Raw genomic sequence first — 18,253 nt, 5'->3', positions numbered from 1 at the left:
TATGAATTTTATATTTTTCCTCAATTTCTTAAGTATACTGTTTCTATCAGTTATGACTATTTATTTATTTAATCAAATTGCAGTTCAAGTTTCCATACATCTTACTTATTTTGTCTTCACTGAAGATTTTCAAAGGTACCTTTAACGTAAAAGACTGTTTCAATCAGGATCCCTGTTAATAGGAAATATAGACATCATGCACAAAATTTGATAATTCCAGGAGGGCTTATTTTCAAGCATCTATTTAAAAGTGTAAATGCAGAAAATCCACAGGAGTTTGTGCAGTAAACTGGGGCCAACTGCATCAGAACTGCTACAGTTTTTCAAGGAATGAGGAAAGGGGCCACGTATCAAAACTTTAAAGCACAGAGTGTCATAAACTATTCACCAGGCTGAAGGGGATCAGTGATCTTCAGTCAAGTGACACAGTCAGCTGAAGATGAGCAGGAGTGATCCATGGGCAAAAACACACTGATTTTACTGTTATCCTTTCGTACAGTATCCTACCAGTTACCCGTTGGCCAAAGGCTATGGGTACTATTACAGTTCATTCAGGTCAGTCTCCCAGAGCACAGAGCAGGATGGAAAAGGGTGAAAAAAGTGGCACATGAATTTGGAAGAGCAAACAAAAGATAATGGAGATTAAAAGTTTTGTATTTACTTATCTTTATGAGCTTATGCACTATGTTTAAGCATATGTGTGTGTGTTTCTATTTTCTGAATATTCCATCTCAATGCCAACTGAGTTTCTATTACTTGATCTTCTATTATTACAGCAAAAAAATAAGTTCAAGTATCTAAGATCTGTAAGCTCTGATACAGTACAAGTCACATAAGAAATATTGATCTTATCCACAGATGACTAAAAAAGAAATAGTCTTTTTTGAGATTAATTATAATGTTGCATTTGTTTCCCTTGTTAGCATAAGTCTTTGTCTGTAACTTAAACTCAAGTAACATTTTGTCAAAAGAGAACCTGGAACAATGATTATTCACAAGTGAAAGTGAGTGAAAGTAAAGGTCGCTCAGTCATTTCCGACTCTTTGTGACCCCATGGACTGTACAGTCCATGGAATTCTTCAGGCCAGAAGACTGGAGTGGGTAGCCTTACCCTTCATGCAGGGGATCTTCCCGACCCAGGGATCAAACCCAGGCCTCCTGCATTGCAGGCGAATTCTTTACTAGCTGAGCCACAAGGGAAGCCAATTGATACATGGCAAAAATCACTCAGTGAGATGCTCAAACTACATAGGCTCAGGTGCACTGTCAGATCTACTGAATGATAGCTTCCAGGTTGCTGGTGCCCCACAAGTGGTTCTGGTTTGCAGAATGGGTATAATGCATAATCTACAGTTTGTTGACCTTAAGGTCAAGGACTTAGGTTCTAGTTAGAGTTGTAGCTATCATCCCGCAATTATCATATCTTTTTCTTTTTCTTATGTGGAGGCTACAAAATACTTTTACAACAAACGACAAAAGTTTAGGTGAGTTATAGAGAAGCAGAACGCTAAGGCACTTAACAATCTTCTGGGCTATCCCTTCATTTTCACATAAGAAAACTGAAATCAAGAACAATGAAGGACCCCAACATTTGGTAACAGTGCTGGGACTTAAACTCAGATGTCTCTGCTTTCAGTTCAGTATTCTCCATAGTATACCATCCATACACCAACTTTTAGTTTTATAATGCATAATTAACAAATTAATCATTCTTTGAAAGATAGTCATTAAAATTCATTTGTTCTAGATTTAGTTTACTTTTTTAATCAATTAACTTTTGTGAACTTTCTTTTTTCCATTTGATGAAAGATCTCCCAAGATGTCCAAATAAATTTTCTTTGTGACAGAGTCTCTCAACCTTTTTTAACCCATGCTCCTTTGATAAATATAATATCTTAACACTGTTTTATTTCTCTCCCTCAGACTTTGTTATACTACTACTTGGGAATTACTGGTCTCAGTTATAAAAATGAATTATATAATCTCTTTAGAGCTAATATGGATACTTATTATTTTAAAGGACTGTTAAAGGGTCCTACTTCAAACATACTTTAAGGATTAAGCCATGCCCTCCTCCAGGGGCTCTTCCTGACCCAGGAATCAAATCTGCATCTCTTACGTCTCCTGCATTGGCAGGTGGGTTCTTCACCACTAGTGCCACCTGGGAAGCCTAGTGACAAGTCTATATAAAGGATAAAAATTGTATATATTAGTATTGTTATTCTTGGTGATAATATTGCAGTATTGCTGATCATATTAACATACCTCTATTTGACAGGTAATACAACTGTGGGATTTGAGAACAATGTTTAGAGATACACTGCATATGCTTATATCCTTTTTCTATTTATTAGCTGAGGGGCTTTAGGTAATTATTTAACCTTTCTTTGCTTTTATTTCTGCAGCTGTACAATAGCAATACTAATAGTTCCTACCTCCAAGGTTGTTACAAAGATCAAATGAGTTAATAAATGGAAAGCTTATGAAGAAATAAAAACATACAATTATGTTGGTTTTAAAATTCACAAGGAAAAAGATCACTTGAAATTTCCTCATCTAAATTATGTGACATGGGCTTCCCTGGTAGCTCAGTCGGTATAGAAACTGCCTGCAGTGCAGGAGACCTGGGTTCGACCCCTGGGTCAGAAACATCCCTTGGAGAAGGAAATGGCAACCCACTCCAGTATTCTTGCCTGGAAAATCCTATGGACAGGGGAGCCTGGTGGGCTACAGTCCATGGGATTGCAAGAGCTGGACATGACTTAGTGACTAAACCACCACTACCAAATTATGTGACATGATAGAAGCGTTAGCTAACACTTTGGTAGTAACCATATTTCAAAATATAAATTAATAAACTCAACACTTTGTACACTTTAAACTGGAACAATTATCTAATAATCTTAAGGGTGCATGCAGTCACTCCATTGGGTTCGACTATTTGTGATCCCATGGACTGCAGCCCGCCAGGCTCCTTTGTACATGGAATATCTCAGGCAAGAATATTAGAGGGGCTGACCATTTCCTTCTCCAGGGGATTCCCAACCCAGGGATCAAACCACATCTCCTGAGTCTCCTGCATTTGTAGGTGAATTCTTTACCACTGAGGCACCGGGAAGCCCCAAACTGGACAATATTATATGTCAGTTACATTGCACTAAATTTTTAAAAAATCCAATCATCTAATATAGTCATTGTGCAATTTTCTTCATGGGAAGAATTATTCATCTTGTGTACCATTGTATTTCCATATATCCCACATTATACAAAATGGATGTGTGCATGGATGGATAGATGGGTGGATGGGTGGATGAGTGGTAAACAGAATGAAGGACTTCAACATAAGCCATCATCTTCCTGGAATTCAAATATCCTTTTTATTGCTAATTCTGTACTTCTGCAATATAGTAAAGTCAATATTTATAATGTAAAATCCTGAAGTAACTTTTAAATTATTTAAAAAAATAATTATTCACATGTGGAATATGTGGCAGTTCTCCATCTGCCAAAATAATTTGTTAAGCAGAATACTCTATTCTTTGTTCAGGCTAAATATTTTCCATAGTAAAGAAAATGTAAAGACCAATGCATGCTGTTGGGAAAACATAAGAAAGAATTGTATTAGTTTCAGATTCATTTCCTACTTCATTATTTTAGAGGCATAAATATATTTTCTTTGCATCGAGTCACCATAGGTTCAGACCACTAGAAGACTTTTGCCTTCTCCTCCACTTCATACTAGTCCTTCCTTATTGTTACAGAATTAAATAAATTGTTTAAGATAGAATGAAACAACATAAGATATGGAAGGATATAAAATTCAGTTTCGGAAAATTAAGAGTTTCTGAGATTTTACCATGAGATCCTACATAAGTAAGCATGCAGGTACTACACTTTTTCCAATCTACTTACAGAGTACAATTGTAATATATGTAACTTACTTTTTTATGTCTTATGTCATTCGAGTTACTATAGGCAAAAATTCAGTGTTAGCTATGGGTTTCTCTCAAAGTTTCAAAGACAGGTATATACTTTATGCAAAGTTTGGCACAATTTTGGGTGATGATAAATACTTAATGCTTCTTCAACAACTTAAAGAATCTCAAACTGAATGTATCATGCAGAGTAGGATGCCTACCATTGTTTAATATTGTAACAAAGCCAACAACACTGCCAGGATTTGTCTCAACTATACATTATTTTACTTAACCAGGCCAGGACCTGTGATATATGTTAAACTGCTGGATATGTGGGTGGAAGGCAAAGAATCTGAAAATTCTCTAAAATTATATGTTAAATTTATTCATCTCTAAATTTTACTGTGTTGACTATACACAATTTTTATTGCAAGGCCTGAACCAAAAAATTTAAGAATTTTTTGATATCTGCAAATAATTATTTGACAACCAAGAGGAGTTGGTCCTGTGAATTAGAAGCAGAATAATTGCAAGTGTCTTTCTCATGCACTTGAACTTCATCCAAAACTGAATCAAAATCCATTATAAGAAATCTCTTTGTTGTGGAATATGAAAAATACATGATAATGTTTATATCAAAACATACACACATATGATAATTTACATGCTTCCATGCCATTCTCCCATAGCATGCCGCCCTCGCCCTTTCCCATAGAGTCCATAATACTGTTCTAGTTATCTGTGTGTCTTTAAAAAATAAAATTTAAAAAAAAAATTAAAAAAAGAATACACACATTATGTGTATCTCATCTCATCTCATCTCTGACTATTTAGGTGAGCAATAAATAGAACTTGCTTAATTTTTCATAAGGCATTCTTGGTACAGTGAATAGAGTTGGCATCATTCTAAGTTTTCCCATGACAAATCATCTTTTACCAATAGAGTAGTCAACTGTCACTGGATTATTTTAGGTTTTTCTTAAAATATAAAAAAAAAATCTAGGCATAATCTATGGTTTAACTCAGTATCTTAATAATATATATACATATATATTAAATTATATAACAAAATATTGTCAAACTTATAAGGAAGTGAGAAATATATTTTTTAAATGGAGTCAGCTTGATAGTTTAAATGATTTTCTCACTGATAAACAGTTGTTTGGCAAACTGTCTGGTATTACCCACTTGGGAGGTTGTGTTTCTTCGCTGTAAGGTTGACATTATTTTGTCTTAGAATTGGAAAACTCCTTGGAGATCATTTTATCCAAAGCCCACCCTTGAAAACTCTCTTTTAAGATTTTTAAATAGGAGTGCTTCTGTCTTTACCTTGTATAAATCCAGTGACAGCAAACTCACTGCTTCATGAGGCATCACATTCCACTTGAAAAAATTAATAAAAGCTCTATTATTTTGTGCTATAGTTTAATTTACATTATTTTTTGTGTTTTATTTTTATTGTTGTCTCAGAAGCAGCATTTGATATCCTCATAAGAGCTTACTGCCTTAACCAAAGTCTTTTGTATCAACTGAAGCAAAACTTTTAAACTATTACATTTATACTAAAATTTCACAAATCATTAATGTACAGCTCACTGAATATTTCCCAAAGTGATCTTAGTCATTTAACCAATTACTTCGAAAAACGGATTACCAACTCCAGCAAGAAATCCTCATACCCACTCTCAAAAGCTGTGTTTAAAGGTAACCACTATCTTGACTTCCATCACCACTGATTAGTTTTTCTTGTTTTTAAGCTTAATTTTTCTGAAACCAAACCCTGGTCTAGTTTCTTTTGCTTACTATAATATTTGTGAGATTCATCCATTCTCTTTGATGTATCCTCTTCTATTTTACAAAAAGGTCATAACTTACTATTCATTCTACTGTTGAAAGACCTTTGGTTTGTTAATATATGAACCCTAAAGACAGTTTAGGAACATATATTCTAAACTTGTATATGTATATTCTAACCATTCATCTTTAATAGCTACTACCAAGCAGATTATCAAAGTGGTGGGACAAATATACACTCCAAATAGCAATGTATGAAGATCTGAGTTACTTTGCGTTCTTGCAGGCCATGGTATTGTCGATAGTTTTCTTTGTCACACTGGCCATTATGAAATGGTATCTTACTTTTGTTTCTTGATGTCTAATAAAGTTAAGCATCTTCTTATTTTTTGAACATATGCATGTCTTGTTTTGTGAAGTGACTGTTGAAGTCAGATAAATAGATTGATCAATAAATTGATATATAGATATTAATGTTTTTCCCAGAAATACATGTATGCATGTCTATATGTATATTATTTCTCCCATTATGTGACCTCTCCTGTTACTCTTAATGGTGTCTTTCATGAATGGAATTTAAGAAGTAGAATCCGTTTGCTAGTCCTTCAGGTAAATTCATTATGATTTATCTTTCACATTTAAATCTACAGTCTATCTGGCATTGATTTATGGATATAATATGAGGTAGTATAATCAAGATTTATTTTTGTTGCATAAAAATACCCAATGTGTACAGCATAAACTATGGAAAGATTGCTCTTTCTGTCTATATGTGCTTAGTTGCTCCATGGTGTCCAGCTCTTTGCAACCCCATTTAAACTTTAGAATAAGTTTGTTAATTTCTACAAAAAATAAATTCTGCTAGGATTTTATTTGGCATGCATTGAGCCTATAGATTATTTGAATAGATTTTAAAGAGAAATTACATTTTTACAATACTGAGATTTCCAGTCTGCAAACATGGTATTGCCTATGGTTTCAGCTCTTTTAAGGTTTCTCTCAATAATACTTTGTAGTTTTCAGTGAGGAGCTCTTTCATATGTGTTACTAGATCCATTTGTTTATATTTAATTTTCTGTGCTAGTGTATATACTATCATTCTAAATGTTTAATTTTCTATTTTTTCACTTTTATTTTCTAGTTTTCCTTTTATTGGTATATAGAAATGCAGTCGGCTTTGATAAGCTGACCTTGTAACTAGTGACCTTACTAAATTCATTTATTAATTATAGTAATTTAGTTAGGTTGTTTTGTACTTTTTGTGTACAGTATCATGATATCTGTGAATAGTGGAAGTTTATTTCTTGGTTTCTCATCTTTTTATCTTTATCTTTCTTGATTTATTGCACTAGCAAAAAAAAAATCTCATACAATGTTCAGTAGTAGTGACTGTAATGAGCATTCTTAATCCTTATCTATGTGGTAAAGATTGCAATATTTCGCCACTGAGTGAAATTTAATCTTGGTCAAACTGTATATCCACATGCAGAAGAATTAAGCTGGACCCTGGCTCCCAATAAACAAAAATTAATTCAGAAAGGAAGCAAAGACTTACATTTTTAAGAGTTTAGACTGGAAAACTTTTGCACAGAAGCATAAGCATAAGTCTTTGTGAGCTTGGATTAAACATGACACCAAAAGCACAAATGACAAAAGAAAAAAATAAATTGGACATCATAAAATTAAAAACTTTTTTGCTCCAAAAGATACTTTCAAGAAAATACAAAGACTAACTACAGAATGAGAGAAAATATTTGCAAAGAACGTATAAAGAACTCATATGCAAAATACACAAAGAGCCTTTACAACTCAGTAAAAGGACAGATAACCCCATTCAAAAATCAGCAAAGGATTTGAATAGGCATTTCTCCAAAGAAAATCTATTAATAGCTAATAAGTACATGAAAATATGCTCAGCCTCATTAGTAATTAAGGAAATATGAATCAAAACCACAATGTGATACTACTTCATACTGACAAGGATGGCAATAATCAAAAAGCAGACAATAGCAAGTGTTGTTCAGGATTTGGAGAAATTCATATTCTCATGCATTTCTGGGGGGAATGTAAAATGCTATGGCCACTTTGGAAAGCAGCTTGGCAGTTTCTCAAATGGATAAATATGAGTTGCCATATTAACCAGCAATTTTACTCCTAGGTATATACCCAAGAGAAATGCAAACATCTATCTACACAAAAGCTTATACATAATAGTCCAAAATTGAAAAAAAAAATGTTTATCAGCAGATGAATGGCTAAACAAACTGTGATATTTCAGTGAAATGTGGTATATACAATGAAATGCCATTCAACAATAGAAAAAAATGAAGTACATATTACAGTACAGATGAACCTTGAAAATATTATGCTAAGTGGAAGAAGGCAGACAGAAAAGACCACATATAGCATGATTCCGTTTTTATGAAATGCTCAGAATAGGCAAATCCATTGAGAAAGGAAATAGATTAGTGGTTGTCAGAGGCTGAGGGTAAGAGAATTGGGAAGTAATTGCCCATAGGTAATGGATTTCTTTTAGCAATGACGAAAATATTATATAATAGTGATGTTGCACATATCTGTGAAAATACTAAAAACCCACTGTATCATATCTTTGAAGAGTGAATATTAAGATGTGTGAATTTTGTCTCAATTTTTAAGATCCAATTCTCTGGTAAAATTTTCCATCTTGCACTATTTTCACAGCAATTTTTAAATCCATGTCTGATATCCATTTTTGTTTCTCATAGGCCTTGGCAGGATAATTAGTCTGCCATAAATATGGCATCATAACAAAAAAGGAAGTTAATTTTACTGTCTTTTAAATATACCAATTCTCCCTCAATGTGTAATTTTGTGAAAATAAAAATAAGATAATATGTTGCTTTAAGTTTGTGTAAAATATTACATTTTTAAAGTACAATATTCATTAGATATTATCACTTTTATTTTATTCTATTTCTGTTTGTGTGACTTTCCTTTAAAGACAATAACTTGGAAGGCTCAGTTTGTACTTAACAACCATAGAAGATGAAGAGTTGTAATTATCATATCTTATTTCATTAAAGATGTTCACTCTCAGTCTTCCTATCTCCCAGCCCCAAATCCCATCAGTTCATCTAAAAACACACACCTACATGTACTCTCAAACCACACTGAAATAGCCCAATAGAACATAAGAAGTTCCTACGGCCCTGAAGTGTAAAGGGGTAGGGATGGGAAGGATCTGATACTACCCTTTTTACACTTCTGGAATTTAAACTTATTTTAATTTATTAATTCCCTCAGAAAGGTTAAATATAAATTATTTCTCATCCTCAGCTTCCATGGAATGAGAATGTGATTCCTAGTCATATTCTCTCATTAAAACAAAATTTCACTATCATAAAACAATTAGTTGATCTCCAAGGTCCTTTTTAATTTTCTGATTCTGACTCTATGCCCCATGAAATTTATTGCAGTGTGCTTAAATTTGTATATTGAATTTTGCCTATTTGTTCATTGTGTGTCTACATGCATGTGCTGGGACAGGCACTATTGACTGACCCTCCTAAAATTTCAGTTTCATAAGATTCATTTCAGTAAATATTTATCAATACTCTGTGCTTAGTCCCTCAGTCATGTCCGACTCTTTGTGACTCCATGGACTGTCGCCTGCCAGCCTTCTCTGTCCTTGGGATTCTCCAGACAAGAATACTGGAGTGGGTTGCCATGCCTCCCCTCCAAGAGATTTTCCCAACCCAGGGATCAAACCCAGGTCTCCCACATTGCAGGCAGTTTTGTTACCATCTGAGCCACCAGGGAAGCCCATCGATAGTCTAACCTTATGAAAGCATGAATAAGAATGTTCCCTTGCCTTCAGGGGGACCAAAATGTATCACAGAAAATGTAGCTTAACTTCTCCATTGTGAATTTAGACAAATATTTTGTATGCAGTGATTAGAGTTCATCCTTTTAATTCTTAAAAGTTTATCAGCCTATGACTTCCTTCTAATTGTTTAAATCTTAGTCCACAGCTTTCCACACATTACTTAGGTAAGTCGCCTGCATCAAATATGCATCAGGTTGAAGTACACTGGATTGCTGTGGTGAAAGGTGTTTCACTCTTATCAGGAAGTCTGCATGCCCAAGAAACAGACCATGAAGATAATATCATAGTTGTTACTAGATTCAGATCAGACAGTATTATGAGCTCATTTCATTTACTTGCATAGTACTATAGGATTGGCTCAAAATTTCAGTTTAATTGTCTCCATCATTTTCACATATGATGAAGTGAGAGCTAGCTATTGAAGGGCTAGAAAAGCATTTATATAGTATCACATCTCCCACAGCTCTAAGTACACAGCCTTCCCAGAAGATGTTTGGATACTAGAACATAGTTAAATTGGAAGGAATACTAGAGAACATTTTGATCCTCTGCTGCAATTTTTTGTGAAAAGAAGAGGGCTATAGGAGAGAGGGATGTTCCCCCTCCTTTTGTGAGTGAACTACTGGGAGCTGACTGTGGCTCAGATCATGAACTCCTTATTGCCAAATTCAGACTTAAATTGAAGAAAGTAGGGAAAACCACTAGACCATTCAGGTATGACCTAGATCAAATTCCTTATGACTATAGGGTGGAAGTGAGAAATAGATTTAAGGGAATAGATCTGATACATTGCCTGATGAACTATGGATGGAAGTTCGTGACATTGTACAGGAGACAGGGATCAAGACAATCCCCATGGAAAAGAAATGCAAAAAAGCAAAATGGCTGTCTGAGGAGGCCTTACAAATAGCTGTGAAAAGAAGAGAAGCGAAAAACAAAGGAGAAAAGGAAAGATATTCCCATCTGAATGCAGAGTTCCAAAGAATAGCAAGGAGAGATAAGAAAGTCTTCCTCAGCGATCAATGCAAAGAGAGAGGAAAATAACAGAATGGGAAAGACTAGAGATCTCTTCAAGAAAATAAGAGATACCAAGGGAAAATTTCATGCAAAGATGGGCTCGATAAAGGACACAAATGGTATGGACCTAACAGAAGCATAGGATATTAAGAAGAGGTGGCAAGAATACACAGAAGAACTGTGCAAAAAAGATCTTCACGACCCAGATAATCACGAAGGTGTGATCACTCCCCTAGAGCCAGACATCCTGGAATGTGAAGTCAAGTGGGCCTTAGAAAGCATCACTACAAACAAAGCTGGTGGAGATGATGGGATCCCAGTTGAGCTATTTCAAATCTTGAAAGATGACACTGTGAAAGTGCTGCACTCAATATGCCAGCGATTTGGAAAACTCAGCAGTGGCCACAGTACTGAAAAAGGTCAGTTTTCATCCCAATCCCAAAGAAAGGCAATGCCAAAGAATGCTCAAACTACCGCACAATTGCACTCATCTCACATGCTAGTACAGTAATGCTAAAAATTCTCCATGCCAGGCTTCAGCAATACACGAACCGTGAATATTCAGATGTTCAAGCTGGTTTTAAAAAAGGCAGAGGAAGCAGAGATCAAATTGCCAACATCTGCTGGATCATTGAAAAAGCAAGAGAGTTCCAGAAAAACATCTATTTCTGCTTTGTTGACTATGCCAAAGCCTTTGACTGTGTAGATCACAATAAACTGGAAAATTCTGAAAGAGAAGGGAATACCAGACCACCTGACCTGCCTCTTGAGAAACCTGTATGCAGGTCAGGAAACAACAGTTAGAACTGGACATGGAACAACAGATTGGTTTCAAATAGGAAAAGGAGTCCGTCAAGGCTGTATATTGTCACCCTGCTTATTTCACTTATATGCGGAGTACATCATGAGAAATGTTGGGCTGGAAGAAACACAAGCTGGAATCAAGATTGCTGGGAGAAATATCAATAACCTCAGATATGCAGATGACACCACCCTTATGGCAGAGAGTGAAGAGGAACTAAAAAGCCTCTTGATGAAAGTTAGAGAGGAGAGTGAAAAAGTTGGCTTAAAGCTCAACATTCAGAAAACTGAGATCATAGCATCTGGTCCCATCACTTCATGGAAAATGGATGGGGAACAGTGGAAACAGTGTCAGACTTTATGTTTTTGGGCTCCAAAATCACCTCAGATGGTGATTGCAGCCATGAAATTAAAAGACGCTTACTTCTTGGAAGGAAAGTTATGACCAACCTAGATAGCATATTTAAAAGCAGACATTACTTTGCCAACAAAAGTCCGTCTAGTCAAGGCTATGGTTTTTCCAGTGGTCATGTATGGATGTGAGAGTTGGATGGTGAAGAAAGCTGAGCGCCACAGAATTGATGCTTTTGAACTGTGGTGTTGGAGAAGACTCTTGAGAGTCCCTTGGACTGCAAGGAGATCCAACCAGTCCATCCTAAAGGAGATCAGTCCTGGGTGTTCATTGGAAGGACTGATGTTGAAGCTGAAACTCCAATAGTTAGGCCACCTCATGCGAAGAATTGACTCATTGGAAAAGACCCTAATGCTGGGAAGGGTTGGGGGCAGGAGGAGAAGGGGACGACAGAGGATGAGATGACTGGATGGCGTCACCGACTTGATGGATATGAGTTGGGTAAACTCTGGGAGTTGGTGATGGACAGAGAGGCTTGGCATGCTGCGATTCATGGGGTTGCAGAGTTGGACACGACTGAGTGACTAAACTGAACTGAACTGAGCAAGCAGCATAGGCAAAGCCAGCACTTGGTTGGCTGGCTCACAAATCAGTTGTCTTTCCCCTCAAACTTACTAAGTAGATCTTGTTTAATAATTAAGATAATTGCTTGAAATGGTTCCCTGTGCCCTTTCTGAAGGTATCTTCCTGATCAGTCACAGCTGAACCCTTCTTTTCTAGACATTTTTACTGTATCTGTACATAAGACAGGAATGTTCTATACAATGCAACTCTGAGAATCAATCAAGTCCCCTTAAAGGAAGTGGTATCTATCCTCTTAATCAAAGTAAACCACACTGGGATAATTATCATATTCCATGACAATGAGAGAATCCAAAGGTGATTCCACAATTGATAAAGGTTTTCTACAATAGGGATATGTCATTTTTCTGCTTATCCCCGCTTGGAGGTGATATTTCCACTGCCTATCTGGAGTCTAAAAGAGAGTGCTTTTTATCTTTCTGAAAAAACCCTTTTAAAAGAGTCAACAATAAACATTTGTTAAAGTATTAATCCTGCTGGAAAAGGAAATGACAACCTACTCCAGTATTCTTGCCTGGAAAATTACATGGCCAGAGGAGCCTGGCCAGCTACAGTTCATGGGGTCTCAAAGAGTCAGACATGACTGAGTGACTGAGCACACAAGATATTAATCAGTCATTATAGACAGTCTCATATATATGAAGCTATTTACCATACTTACTTATGTAAGAGGCCCTAAGGGATAAATTTGCCTCATGTATTATATGCACTTCTCAAAAGAAAAAAAGAAACTTTAAAGAACAGTAGAGTACAAAAGAAAACAGTTTTGAATCCATAGACAAGTGTGCTAACATTAGATCATTTTCAAGCATAATTTTAAATATAATATAAAGGCATAAGGGGCTTCCCTGATAGCTCAGTGAGTAAAGAATATGCCTGCAATGCAGGAGACCTGGGTTCTATCCCTGGGTTGGGAAGATCCCCTAGAGAAGGGAAAGGCTGCCCACTCCAGTATTCTGGCCTAGAGAATTCCATGAACTGTATAGTCCATAGGGTCGCAAAGAGTTGGATACTACTGAGCAACTTTCACTTTCAGTTTTCCCTTTCATAAAGGCATAAGGGAAACGATCCATTAAAAACTGATATTATGGAGTTAGAATTGTTAGAAGAGATGTGATAAACACATACTGCCACTACTTCCACCTGCTTGTAAAAATTTTAAATTTAGGGCTAGCCTATTTCTTTTCCCCAGGAGACTAATCACAATTTAAATTGGGGGTGGGAGGTTTACAAGGTTTCTGATCCAGATCTTTCCCAGACATGAAGAGAAGTGTGAATAAAAATGTCCTAGCCTGCTTGGAAGGTAATATTTTCTTCCACTCTTAAACAACTGAAATTATAATCACTATGCAAAGAGTAAGGTCTAACCATCTTATATTGTAGCATTATGGGTTAAGTCTTCTTAACATAGGTGAAGTGAAAATAGCATATAAATAAAGTTCATTTGCCCAGTCTAAAATTCAGAGGTGGCATAGCAATCTCTGTTTCCAAGGCTCAGATTACTACAATCAACGTACATGGCCTGTGGCCTGACACTGTAAATTCCAAAAAGGAAATCAAAATACAGAGTTATTTTAATCCACTCTATGTGTCTAAGTGTCACTCACTCACCCTCTACTGAAAGTTGAGGAGTTGGAAGCCAGGCAGGTGAATATACTTTCCATGCCATCCCTACGAGCTTTAGTCTAAATTATCTGGCTACACAAAAGATCAGCTTGAAACTTATTGCTCACCTCTTATCTATTCAGTGATTTGATGGAACAGCAAGGAATATCGTTAAAGACAATGAGGCATCAACTCCTTTAATTATTCTCTCTTAAGAATCTGCCATTTCAGACCATCTATTTCAGATTTGGAATCATGACATTTTAACCTCTTCTTGATTAAAGGTTTCTATCTCCATCTCAAAGAATGCTTACTTATATGTGGTTTCTCACAAATGGCTTAACCTTTCTGCATCTCAGTTTCATCCATTATAAAATAGAGATAATTACAGTGGGTTCTATTTGCCCAGCATGTGGAAGGCATGCTCCATGCCAGGACTCCCTGTAAGGTCTTCATGTAGAGTTTGAAATATATCCTAAGAACAAAGACAGGACTGAAAATAGGTTAGGGACTAAAAACATGGCAGGGCTCAAGGCAGAGGAGAGTTTAATGTTGATGTTCTAGAGTCCTTAAGTAAATTTCTGCCATTTGGACCTTTAATTCATTTACCTAAAAAACTTATAAAAATATCTTGTGCAACTTTACAGCTAGTATAGATTAAATTTTTCATCAAGCTTACAAGTCATATAGCACTTTTCTTTTTAACAGCTATAAAAACACAAAGTTGAGAACTGATGTGATTTTAGTTTTCAAAGTTATTTTTTGCAAGGGAGATAAAAGATGTGGGATACTGATATTTTAATAAAGAAGTGAATTATTATACCATGATTTCTCCTTTAATAATGAAAACAGCCTCCACTTGCAGAAGTGTTTGTATTAATTTTTCAGTAATTTTAAATTTGAATGGCATTTATGCTTCCATTTTTTAATTATAGATTTTTTTGTCTTGTCATTGATAAATGCTTTTAGGCAATCAGCTCCATAAATAATTAGTAATTAATGGTTTTAGTCTATATTGGTGAGTATTTTTGAACTATTTCTCACATAATATAGATAATAACTGTTAATAAATTCAATAACTATGAACATATCCTTGAAGCAATGTTTTAATTCCTTTTATTTAGTTCAGTTCAGTCTCTCAGTCGTGTCCGACTCTTTGCAACCCCACGGACAGCACCACGCCAGGCTTCCCTGTCCATCACCAATTCCCAGAGCTTACTCAAACTCATGTCCTTAAAATTGGTGACACCTTGTATTAGAAGAACTACGTACAACTGTTGCTAGTAACATACTATCAAAATATGATCCACAATCAGATATTGATCCAGTGCTATTGATAAACTCCAGGATTTTTGGCCACAGTATTTACAAAATGTTGGCAGAGCTTAAGTGTCCCTTTTGTGGCTCTCTTTAGTTGACTAGAAAGACTGATTAATTTAAAAATGGATGTATTTAAACCAAAATATTTTCACAAGGTAGTATCTACTTGCTTTAGATAAAACAGCAAGGCCAAGGCAAAACAGGAGACATTGATTCTATGTCAATAGATTATGACTTTATTTCTCTTTCAATAAGTGGTCAAATGGAATGTTCTCATTCATTTTATATGAAGGATATTGAAGTAGAATGAAGTTGTTCACTAAATCATTATTGATTTTCCTATTATTTTTAATAGGCTTAGAAAATCAGATCCTCATAGAATTTTGACAAGAAGAAACTATTTGCCAATAAATAAATCCTAGCATGGGATTTATGAAGTAAATTTATTCTTTAGTTTGGTTGATGAGAAAAAATTCTAATGTCTTTAAATTTCCTTCTATATATACTAGTTCTTTGTGATAATATACATGTAAAGTTTATATGGTTATGAGTTTTGTAATATAAGAAAAATGGATAAACTTTCTGTATAAGTCTCAGCTCTTTGAAGACATAGAGATATTTTCACATTGTCCGTCTTATTCCATTCCCTGAACACTTGAAGAGGCTGCACATTTACTGAGTTAATTAAAATTTTAAAATCAAAATTTGGCAAGTTAGTTCAGTGTAATTGAAACTTTCCTAAACTTCTATTTATTTGATAACAGTTCTATGAAATCTGGGCTTCCTTTGTGGCTCAGCTGGTAGAGAATCTGCCTGCAATGCGGAAGACCTGGGTTTGATCCCTGGTTTGGGAAGATCCCCTGGAGAAGGGAAAAGCTACCCACTCCAGTATTCTGGCCTAGAGAATTCCATGGAATGTATAGTTCATGGGGTCGCAAAGAGTCAGACACGACTGAGTGACTTTCACTATGACATCTAGATTTGATTTGTTTTTGTTTTTTGTTCCTCAAACAGCCTATAGCATGTTTTCTTTTCTTCCCCTTCTAAAATGTTAGATTTCCAACAGACAACTAAGGGTTAAGGATTTAATTGGTATCTTGAATCTGTCAAGAACCACTCACTTGGGCTTCCGAGCCTCTTGATCCTATTTTGAGAATGGCCTGCTCCATATAAGCCATAATACAGTTTGTAAATTGTCCAACTTAGCTGTTCAGTTGCTGTAGTCTAAAGTTTAAAAACATGTAAGTGGGTCAGTTCTAAAATTAATTCAGCCTCACTTTGCCTGAAAACACTAAGAATATTACCCATCACAAGAGCCAAAATATTGCCCCCAAGCAGACAGCAACCATCTCTGGAGAATGACTGCCCAGAATGATGGCTCTATGACATGCTCCCTCTACTCCTATGCCTGCAGCTTTTGATTACAACCTAGGGTGCTCTGATCCTGCTTCTCAGACAAAAATGAAGTCAGTTTTGGCTGACATGCAAATGAAAACAGGCTGATCAAATGAAGCACGAATGATAACAGTCATAGCTAACATTTATTGAGCACTTATAACTTACCAGACATGCTCATTTAATATTGTAACAATTCAAGAGAGGCATTATTATTATTATGCCTATGTTACAGATTTGAAAACTAGGTTTGGATAAAAGATATAACTGGAACTGGAAGAAAAGTCTCAAAAGTTTGTGTCCTTAGTCACCACATTATACTGCATTTTGTATGTATTACTTTCTTTTGTGTTTTTCATTCATTAAGTACTTTTAAAAAATTTATTTATTTATTTTAATTGGAGGCTAATTACTTTACAATATTGTAGTGGTTTTTGCCGTACATTGACATGAATCAGCCATGGGTGTACATGTGCCCCCCATCCTGAGCTCCCCTCCTACATCCCTCCCATCCCATCCCTCAGGGTTGTCCCAGTGCGCTGGCTTTGAGTGCCCTGCTTCATGCATCGAACCTGGACTGGTGATCTGTTTCACATATGGTAATATACATGTTTCAATGCTGTTCTCTCAAATCATCCCACCCTCGCCTTCTCCCACAGAGTCCAAAAGTCTGTTCTTTATATCTGTGTCTTAAAATGTGTCAGTCACCATGCTAGGGATTAGGGATATAATGATAAGTTTCCTGTCTTCAGTTAATATATTAATAGACTGAATGTGTTCCTCCCAGGCGTGCCTGTTAAGTCAGCTCAGTCATGTCTGACTCTTTGTGACCCTGTGAACTGTAGCTCACCAGACTTTTCTATCCACGGGATTTCCCAGGCAAGAATACTGGAGTGGGTTTCCATTCTCTTCTCCTGGATATCTTTCTGACCCGGGGATAGAACTCAGGTCTCCTATATTGCAGGCAGATTCTTTACTGTCTGAGCCACCAGGGATGACATGTTTCCCCTACTCCCTGCCAAATGCCTATGTTGAAGCCCTAATGTTCAGTGTGATTGTATTTAGATGAGAGCCCCACCCTTATGACCTCATTTAATCTTAAGTGAAGTTGCTCAGTCCTATCGGACTCTTTGCGACCCCATGGACTGCAGCCTACCAGGCTCCTCTGTCCATGGGATTTTCCAGGCAAGAGTACTGGAATGGGTTGCTATTTCCTTCTCCTTAAAGACCATATCTCCAATGTTGTTTGGTCACTAAGTTGTTTTTGACTCTTTGCAACCCCATAGATTGCCTGGCATTGGAGATATGATTTTTAAGGAGCTAATTAAAGTTAAATGAGGTCAAAATGGTGGGGCCCTCACCCAAAATGACTAGCATCCTTATAAGTAGAGGAAGAGACACCAGAAGAGCCCATACACCTAGAAAAGTTCATTTGAAAATAGTGAGAATTAACTGAAGAGAGACGTCTCACCAGAAACTAATACTGCTAACACCTTGATCTTAGACTTCTAGGCTCTAGAACTATGCAAAAGTAAATGTCTA

The 18,253-nt window shown here is 36.0% G+C and overlaps 1 protein-coding gene across 1 annotated transcript in view; it reads left to right on the top strand.

Annotated features, from left to right (window-relative positions):
- Positions 1-18,253, top strand: part of FOXP2 (forkhead box P2) — a 1,512,938-nt gene that overhangs the window by 745,225 nt on the left and 749,460 nt on the right. The gene's annotated exons all lie outside the window — the stretch shown is intronic.

Source organism: Giraffa tippelskirchi, chromosome 10 (assembly GCF_054371585.1).
Source record: "Giraffa tippelskirchi isolate mGirTip1 chromosome 10, T2T-mGirTip1v1.2.pri, whole genome shotgun sequence".
NCBI lineage: Eukaryota > Metazoa > Chordata > Mammalia > Artiodactyla > Giraffidae > Giraffa > Giraffa tippelskirchi.
The sequence above is the reverse complement of the archived record's forward strand: the minus strand, read 5'-3'. Positions and strand labels throughout refer to the sequence as shown.